The sequence below is a fragment of the Gymnoscopelus braueri genome (assembly GCF_963280865.1).
Source record: "Gymnoscopelus braueri genome assembly, chromosome: 11".
NCBI classification, from domain to species: Eukaryota; Metazoa; Chordata; class Actinopteri; order Myctophiformes; family Myctophidae; genus Gymnoscopelus; species Gymnoscopelus braueri.
Genome location: NC_137613.1, coordinates 43739467 through 43749466, shown reverse-complemented (window position 1 = coordinate 43749466; position 10000 = coordinate 43739467). Strand labels below are relative to the sequence as shown.

At 42.9% G+C, this 10000-nt stretch overlaps 1 protein-coding gene across 1 annotated transcript in view; it reads left to right on the top strand.

Moving 5' to 3' along the window:
• The window catches only part of csmd3b (CUB and Sushi multiple domains 3b), a 592566-nt gene that overhangs the window by 151515 nt on the left and 431051 nt on the right, over positions 1-10000 (top strand). The gene's annotated exons all lie outside the window — the stretch shown is intronic.

The following is a 10000-nucleotide window of genomic DNA, read 5'->3' as shown; positions in this document are numbered from 1 at the left end:
AAGCTCACAACGCGTCGCATCGCGACGCGCTGTGAGCTTGTAAATCGGCTATTTTCAAATAGCCGATGCATATAGGTTTAAAAGTGCTCATGTGGCATATAGTCGCTTCTTTTGGGCTTGTTTCCATAGACCCGGTTGCTTATTTCTCTCGCAAAATCTGGCAACACTGCCGCAGACTGCTACAGGGCTGTAAAGTGCAGCAGCAGAAATCATTGGCACAACACTACCACGACTTCATAACCTTTACATGTTGTACACGAAAGCCCAAAACATCATTAACCAGAGTAGCCATCCCTCTCATGTTACCATACTCACTCCTATCGAAAATAAAAATACAAATAAAATGTTACCAAAGCATCAAATAACATACACCACCTGTCTCAGTAGCTGTTCAGCAGTCAGGTTGCTGAATAGATGATCAGATGCACCCATATACAGTCAATTGTTATTGTATAATCTACTGTATATTATTTTAGCGCAATTCTGGGTGCACACCCAGAATTGTTGGTCGATCATGCGATCATGACCCAATGCAATCCAATGTAGTATCAAGCCATGATAATTAATTTACTGTTAATTTATTTATTGCTGTTTACAGCTACAAAAAAAAAAAAAGTAAAAGAAAGGAAAAGTTACCGAAATTAACAAACAAATGAATCATACAAAGCATATGAAAAAGTTCATATTCATAATAATATTACATTTTTACTTTGCTCTTGCTATTACATTTGCCCATTCGAATGTTGCTGTACATGATTCAACAGAAAGTAGAGCAGTTTATCTTAATTTCTAAGGAGCAGACTGCATTCTGGGAGGGAGAGGGATAGAGAGAGAGAGAGAGAGAGAAAGAGGGAGAGGGAGAGAGAGAGAGAGGGAGAGAGAGAGGGAAAGGGGAAGGAAGCGCTGAAGGAATGTATTGGGGGATGGAAGGAAAGTGATTCTATATCTCCTGGGACAAGACAGAGGGGGAGAGATAGAGGGAGAGGGAGTGGGAGAGAGAAAGAGAGAGGAACAGAGGAGGTGAGTAAATGGCCAGGAAATTGACACAGTTACCCTTTTCCCAATAGAGAGAGAGAGGGTAGTTTGGAGTGTTGTGGTTGTTTAGTTGGTGGGGTCATATGGAGGGTCACAGTCCATTCAATAAAACACGCACGCACGCAAGCACACGCACGCACGCACGCACGCACGCACGCACGCACGCACGCACGCACGCACGCACGCACGCACGCACGCACGCACGCACGCACGCACGCACGCACGCACGCACGCACGCACGCACACACACACACACACACACACACACACACACACACACACACACACACAGTCAGTCAGCTGGTCTCTGGACATGGCTACTTCAGTGGTTAGGGACTGGCAGCTACAGACATAGTGACTATTGCAGGGGGAAGATATACAGTCTTCAAAGCCGTAGAGGATGACTGCCAATGCCGGACAGAATGTTTTACAGCTGTCATTCATTTGATTGTTGTTGTTGTTGGATATATCTCAGAAGAAGAACACTAGTGACCAGCACAACGGGACTATAGAGGCCTGAATATCCGTCTCATGATTGTTCATTAGGGTTATGAACAATGGAAATGAAAGGATCCATGCAGTCAGGGTTGCCAGTTCTGCTTATTATAATTTCCCCGCAATATATTATTTGAAAATAACCGATCTACAAGCTCGCAACGCGTCACATCGCGACGCGTTGTGAGCTTGTAGATCGGCTATTTTCAAATAACTGATGTATATGTTAAAGTGCTCATGTGGCCCATAGTCGGGCTGGTTTTCCTACACCTGGTTGCTTGTTTCTCTCACAGAATCTGGCAACACTGCATGCAGGGTACTGTACTTACCCTGGGCCAGACAACCGTTACACCTTCAGTTTATTAGACAGAATGGTGCAGGAAAAGACGTTGGACTGTGACGCCTAATTCATACCAGTAGTATAACATAGGATAATGGTTGTCGCTTGACAAAAAAATAACTGATTTTCAAGCTATCAACGCATTGCGTTCTCTAAATTAGAGTTGAGTGCAGACCCAATTGAGATCCCATACTGGGAGCTGAAATGTGTACTCAGTCAAAGGAGACCTTCAAACAGAAGAACTGGAGTGAGTTGTGATTTAAGTGCGGGAGAAACCGCCAACCGAAAGAGGAAGCATACTTAACACATTCATTGGCGGATATTAATTAATTAATTAATCCGCCACTGCCAGCTTTTTGAGTGGTGCCAGCCACTCCTACACGTGTGTGTGGGTCCGTCCGTCCGTCCGTCCGTTTGAGCACGGCCTCAACAGCTGCAGCTGATTGCAACACAAAGATGCAACCAGTTACACTAATTAAACACAAACAGGAGTGCAACACAAAGGCACCACTCACTTCACACTGGGTGTGACTTTTTGCTCACAGAATTGTTTTGTTCAACCCGAATGTAAACAAATGATGTCTCCGTGGAAAGACGAGTCTCTCTTCTTTCCACTGGAAAAAAATACATTGTAACCGCGATCGTCCGTTCTGTAGTTATCGGCAGTTGAATATAGCTCGTTTTCACCAAAAATGCAATCTGGGAAAAGAAATCTGAGATAAATGTATTTTTTATAAATCTGATGACATTGTAATGGACGGGGTGAAAATGTTTTAGATGATTTCATTTCCGGGTGGATCCTTCTCTCGAAGTCAAGGCATCATTCATAGGTTGGCGAAGAGTGCCCTCTAGCGTAATCATTAAAAACACCATGATGACGTAATATTACGTCTTTGATAGTGAAGCTTTGGATTTGAGATGATGTAATATTACGTCCTTGGCAGTCAGAATAGAATTAGGAAGCATACTTTGAGCATAGAAATAGGAAGCATACAGGAAGCATAGAAATAGGAAGCATAGTACTTTAGGCGTAGACAGGAAACATTGAAATAGGTGCAACGTCTGTGCCTGATGTGTCATAAGATAGCAGTGCGCTCTGACAACAAACCCCCACCGCAAAATCGGCACATGATCACATTTTGATATTTAGATAACGCTGGGGCGAATGGTAAAAATGAGACTTAAAGACGTAAAAATGTGGGACTGGTCGGACGATAGCTTTAACACGTGCAATGCAACATCAAGCTCTCATGGGTTATTTAGTCCCATAACACAACACTATAATGTCATTCATGCATTGAAAATGGATCTGGACCAAATGTTCAACAAATTGTAATCATTTGAGACGTTCTGGCCAGCAGTTTAAAATCCTGGTTCAACCATGTTGGCGATATTATCGACGCCCCCTCCAGAACGTTCCTTGTGTATGGTCTCTCCCTAAGTTGTAATGAGCCAGCCTGAGGGTTATTTAAATATGTACATATTGCAATTGTACACTCTCGGGTTGTGCTCTTACAAATTGATTAATTAACAATGAGGATTTTATTGTCTTGTAGAGCTGGATGCCAATTATGTTATCACAGTCATCTTTTTCCCATCACATGGAAAATCTAATTAAACTGTATGCTGGTCAGAAAAAGTTTTTCTCCTAATTTCTCGTGATCTAATTATACATTATCTGCATACTAATTTAAAATACAATGGTACCTTGATTATATATGTATTGTATGATGTACGCACAAGTACACGTACACACTCCTGTGGATCTGAACCCAATTTGACATCAGTTCACATGGGATGTGATAAAATGTGATACATTAAATTCCATTTCATTTTTCAACAAACCACAAAACCTAAACTCACTTTTCCCTCCTTTCTCTCTCTTCCGCTCTCTAATGTTCCATCATTTGATCCCTTTCCCTATTTCATAGCAGTAATAGTGGTCATGAAAAATCTCTTTCCTCTGTCAGCAATAAAGACGCTATGAGAGAGAGAGAGAGAGAGAGAGAGAGGAGAGAGAGAGAGAGAGAGGAGAGAGAGGAGAGAGAGAGAGAGAGAGAGAGAGAGAGAGAGAGAGAGAGAGAGAGATGGGGTCTCACAATCACATTAGCCAGGCTCCGTGCTGTTTTGGGGAAAATAAAGAGTGTGTGTGTGTGTGCGTGCATGTCTTGTCTCCCTTTATTACATGTGAGTCAATATGTGTGTGTTTGCATTCTAAAAAGAAAAAGCACTCTGCTGATATTAGCTAGTTCTTTATTCAGTTGCTAATGCGATTCCACTTTATACACACACACACACACACACACACACACACACACACACACACACACACGTACAGTACAGTACACATACATGCGCTCACCCACGCACACAAACACACACATACAGACAGACACAAACTGATACACAGACACAAATAGATGCACACAGACACACACACACCCTCGCCCGGGAATAGACCCCCCACCACCCCCCCCCCCCCCCCCCTCTCTCTGGTCTGTAAAATAATTTTGTTTTGCCTCATAAATCTCCTGGTCCATAATTCTAGAGATAAACCTGACACACAGAAATCAGTAAGCAGTACACACCTACACACAGGAAATAGAAAAGTCTGTTTGTGTGTGTGTTTGTACAGAGGCTTTTCTCGCTAACTTTTCATACTTATACCTACATAAAGTAATTGCACTATAATTCATATATAACCCGCATACTCGTGAGCTTGGGGTGCTGTGGTCACGTTGACCTGGCTGGTGGAGAAGGGGGGGGGGGGGGGGGGGGGGGGGGATGCAGACCTGAAGCACAGGCACAGATATATCTGTATTATCAGAACATTACAGTACATTCAGATATTATTAAAATGTAAAATAAAATCTTGATGAGAGGCGACGTTGTCGACTCTCAGTTGACACCTTTTCAGTGCCTTTCATTTTCAAGGACTATGTCAAAATTTCAAAGTAGATTATACAGTAACTGATTCCAACCAATCAGTATGCAACTTGGATGGCGCTTAAAGCCGACAGCACGGCCATCTGCTTTATTATCTATAGATTTACAGCGCTTCCGATGTACAGACTGTTAGGCGGAAAGCGGTTGAAAATGGTGTCCTTGTACTGTATTCTTCTACGTGGACGTACATAAATTGTTAAAGTTCGTGTGTGTGTGCGGTGCGCGCGACCGTTAGCACCAGAGTGACTGAAGCATTACAAACAAGATTTAGCAAAGCAGGAGATAGAATGAGGCGAAACACAGGAAGGGAGTGTCGAGGGTGTTCTTTACATAACGGAAACATTTTCATCAAAAGCTCCTGGCAGCAGTTTGAGCACACATTAAAGACATCAACATCCCTCATTTGGCTCATTCTACATTCACCAGTGATCTTGGTTTGGGACAGTACAGTGCCGTACACAATAAAACCGTCGGTGTTAATCTAACTCAAGATGCGTGTACACTGAAAAATATGCGCCGCGTGTCTACACATAGACATGATGTATTCCTGAAGCTAAGAAACATGCCTCCTTTTTGGAGAGCGCTCATTGTTAGTTGAGGCGCACAAAGTGAATGTGAAACTATTGTAATGAAGGCTTGTTAATTATGCGTAGTTTGCGAGCTAGTTCAGGCAGATATGCACGTGCGCCACTATGTGGGTTATGTAACTGATTTTTTACTTATGTAACATTTGCAATGCCATAATATAAAAATACTCTTTCAAGTAAAAGGTAAAAGTGCAAAGGTATTCACATAAAAAAATAATTACCAAAGTAACAATTTTTTTTTTTTTTCAAATTAGAAAATAACATTTATCTACAAGCTCACAAAGCGTTGTGATGTGACACTCTTTATTTTCTATAGATTTGCAGCGCTTCCGATGTACATACTGTTAGGTGGACGCATTTGAAAATTGTGTCCTTTTACTGTATTCTTCTACTTGGAGATAAATAAATTGTTTGTGTGTGTGTGTGTGTACGTGCGTGCACGCGCGCGTGACTGACTGTTATCACTTGAGTGACTGAAGCATTAGAAATAAGATTTAGCAAAGCAGGAGATAGAATGAGGTGAACACAGGAAGGGAGTGTCGAGGGTGTCCTTTACATAACGGAAACATTTTCATCAAAATAACAGTTGGTCAAATAGCCCATTAGCCTTCCCCATCTCTGCCTATGGTTTCTGGTATTGACCACTTTGTACTGTATGTACGTGGCAAAAAATCAAATTTTGACGAAAATGTCTACCACAAGCTGGCATGGTGGTGACCCCTGCTTCATGCGGGTAGTGGAGATGAAGTTTAAAGTATAAAAACATTGAAGTACCTCACAATTATACTTAGCTAAGTAGTACTTGAGTAAATGTATTTAGTTACTTTTCCCCAACTGCTGACCCGTTTGGCAGCAGAGGCATATTACCAGACGGATTTTGTAGTTTTGTTTTGCGGTTCGGGTTAAAAACTACAGTAAGGTAAACACGTGGCATGCTAATAAGCAAATTAATAATGGGTGTGTTAGATTTAGGTGTGCCAAAGTGCAAGCATTGTCAGTAGTCAACAGTATTGTCAATGCACATTAGCACTGCACACCTAAGCTAACCCATTATCAATTTGAACAGATGCAGCTGTGTTGCTTACATCACAGTGTACTATTCACCTGTTTCTTAGGCTGTGTGTTTTCCACTTCCTGTCGATTTGATCCAATGAAATCCAATGAAACTGGTCAGATGACCAATGATATCCAATGAAATCGACAGGAAGTGGAAAACACACAGCCTAGGAAACAGGTGAATAAGCTCAACCTGCCATGTTTTTCCCTTGCTGTAGTTTTTATCCTGTACTGGAAAACTACACAAATCAAGGGTAAGTTTAAGTTCACAACTTATTCCACTGTTGTTCCACTTGCTGTCACACACAACTGACATTATTTGCTTCTTTACACCTGCCACCACCACAGCCGCCACCTGCTGGCTCTTTTTTTTTCTCAGTGGGTGTTGTTTCCCCTGTTGTTAATTGTTTTCCCTGTTTGTTTTTTGTTTGTTTTATTGGATTTTTTTGTGATGTAGCTCCCTTATCTTAAATGGCTGTCTTTTAATTATGCTGAGCAGGGAGTAACACGGAGCCTGAAGGCCTAGATGAAATAATATCAACACCTGAATTTACATAATTAAATAAAATGTTTTCCAGGTGGTATTTTGGATGTGCGCCGAGTATACACGAGACTGAACTGTGTGTGTGTGTGTGTGTGTGTGTGTGTGTGTGTGTGTGTGTGTGTGTGTGTGTGTGTGTGTGTGTGTGTGTGTGTGTGTGTGTGTGTGTGTGTGTGTGTGTGTGTGTGTGTGTTGTGTGTGTGTGTGTGCGTGCGTGCGTGCGTGCGTGCGTGCGTGCGTGCGTGCGTGCGTGCGTGCGTGCGCGAGTGTGACTCTGACTGCAAATGTGTCAAGAGAGGGTGCCGAAAGCTCCTCTAGAATTTGTATGGGTGGTCCCTGTAGGGAAGCCTTCTTCAACACTGTGATGGCAATAGCACATTGATGTGACCCCACATTGACCGAGCCCCCCCATCCCTCCCCCCCAAACCCTTATAGTGTTTTAGTGCAATACTCGCGCTCTTATTCAGGGGAATTGAAACCATAGCTTGCTTTGTCTCAACATAATCAATGTTTGTGCAGTTAAGAGAAAGCAGAACGTTTGTCAGATGACACTTCTCCATTTCTGAGTTTATCCAATGTTTCTTTTTTTTAAATGGAATCATTTGGCCCTGTGAATTCACAGAGAACACTGTGCACAAAGGACCACATAAAACCCTCATTTCAGAAAAACGCCACGACTGGATAGGAGGAGTGTGTGCATGTGCTTTAGCATGCGTCATCTGCAAGTATGTATGAATGCATGCTTTTGATGTGCCTAAGTAGTTGTTGAAAGGGAAGGAGAATACTTTGTGCTGAGGTGAGAGGCCTAATGAAGACAATATAATAGAGAGAGAGAGAGAGAGAGAGAGTGAGAGAGAGATGGAAAAAAGATCTGAGAGAGATGGAGAGAAACATGAAAGGTAGGGTGAGACCGAAGATGAGATGAGGGGTGGGTAAACACTTAAGCAAAGCGGACATTTTTTGTTTGCTATTATGAAGCAAAGCGTGAACCGAGTGCACTACAGGGAGAGAGAGAGAGAGAGAGAGAGAGAGAGAGAGAGAGAGAGAGAGAGAGATGGAGAGAGAGAGAGGAGAGAGAGAGAGAGAGAGAGAGAGAGAGAGAGAGAGAGAGAGAGAGAGAGAGAGAGAGAGAGAGAGAGAGAGAGAGAGAGAGAGAGAGAGAGAGAGAGAGAGAGAGATGAAAAGAGGAGAGGTTAGAGGAGAAACACCAGATAAAAATGACAGGAAGTTAGTAGAAAGGCAAGACGATAGATGCAGAGATAGATGAGGGAGAGAGAAGAGAGAGAGAAGGATGAAGAGTTGTTTGGAGGTCTGTTTAAAAAGAGTACAACAGTGGACGGTTGCTTACCACACTGAATGGAGAGGAGAGGAAGACAACGTTAACGGGTACAAGAGGAAGCAGGAATAGAAGGAGAAGGCTCAAATGAGAAAAGATGAGAGGACGAAGAAAGACTTAGGAGGGAGGAGAAGAATGAGAGGAGCGGCGGGAGGCGGCGGAGCGATGTCGGGAAGATGGGGAGATCGATAAAAACGATGAGGGGGGAGTGGGGAGCTATATGGAAACCCCTTCCCAATAAATAAATACATGAAATAAAACCCCCGAAAAGAAGGTAAAAATCACACCCTGTGTGAAGTGGGCGGTGTCCTTCCTAGCTAACCACAATACTGAATGGAGTCAACCAATCATGTACAATGATGGAAACTCCTTTGTCAAACATCATTTGTCACAAGAGCAACATGGAAATATTGGGACCATATTTGACAGTGGTTTTGAAGTTTTTTAGCCTCTGTTGATGTGTAAGTCCTTTTGCCAAATCACCACTTCTAGGAAGACTCTTGCTTTTCTCAAACATCTTCCATTTACCGATTATCTTGGCTACTGTGTTCTCACAGTAGCCAATACATTTATTGAAACACTCTTTACGATGGACAAAACCATAACTTAAAAAAAAACAATTTATGGTTTTTTTTAAGTTATGGTTGCTTATATAGGGGCTATGCACATGTGTCATGTGACACTGGCCAATCACAGTCCTGAATAGATTGTGATTGGCCAATCACAGCGCAGGATAATTGTACACATTTCAAACCTCACTTTTAGGGGCGGTTTCACTGCCCAAGATATTTGTACATTTTTCCAAATCTCACTTATAGGGGCAGTTTCACCGCCCAAAAAGGGAAGAAATGAAACATGGGAGGGATGAAAGGAAGGAGAGGGGGGAGGGGTGGAGGCTCGAGACATGAGAGAGATGAGAGGAAAAGGTTGGAAAAGGGCACGGAACAATTTACAAGATAAAAAGAGCGGAAATATGGCGGAAGGAGAAAGGGGGGGATGAGCAGGGGGAGGTGAAGATGACAGAGAGAGTCTGAGGAGGAGGGAATGGGGGAAAAGGGGGAAAAGAGGAGGGGTGAAGACGCTAACGGTAGATGAAAGCGAAAAGAAACAGGTATAGAAACGGGAGGGGAGTGCAAGCTGCTGGAAAGGGAGAGGGAGGGAGAGAGATGAAAGGTGGGAAGAGAGGGAGAGATAGATACTCGGGCGGTACAGGGGGTCTTAACCCGTTAAATCCGGGAACGCATCTGTGTCGTTTTAGATTTGAGCCATAAGCATTGTTTTATACTTTGGCTATTCAAAAAATAGCAGATATACAAGCTCATAGCGCGGCACGAGTGCCACGCTTTGAGCTTGTAGATCTACTATTTTTGAAAATCTTGAAAGCGTGTGCAAATCTATGAGTATGTTTTTAAAGCGAACATTTTGTAACTCAAATCTTTGCTTCTGGGGGGTCCCTGGAACAACATATTTTGAGATGAGTGTCCGCGACCAAAATGCATATCATTTTGGGTGGTCCTCGACGTGAAAAAGTGTGAGCGCCACTGATATAGAAACACACGGTTTTCAGAAACCTGGGTTTCCCGGATTGAACGGGTTAAGGAAACTCCGATGTTCTTCTCGCCGCAGGAAAGTCCAACGGGATGGTTTTTACCGGCTGTGTTGCC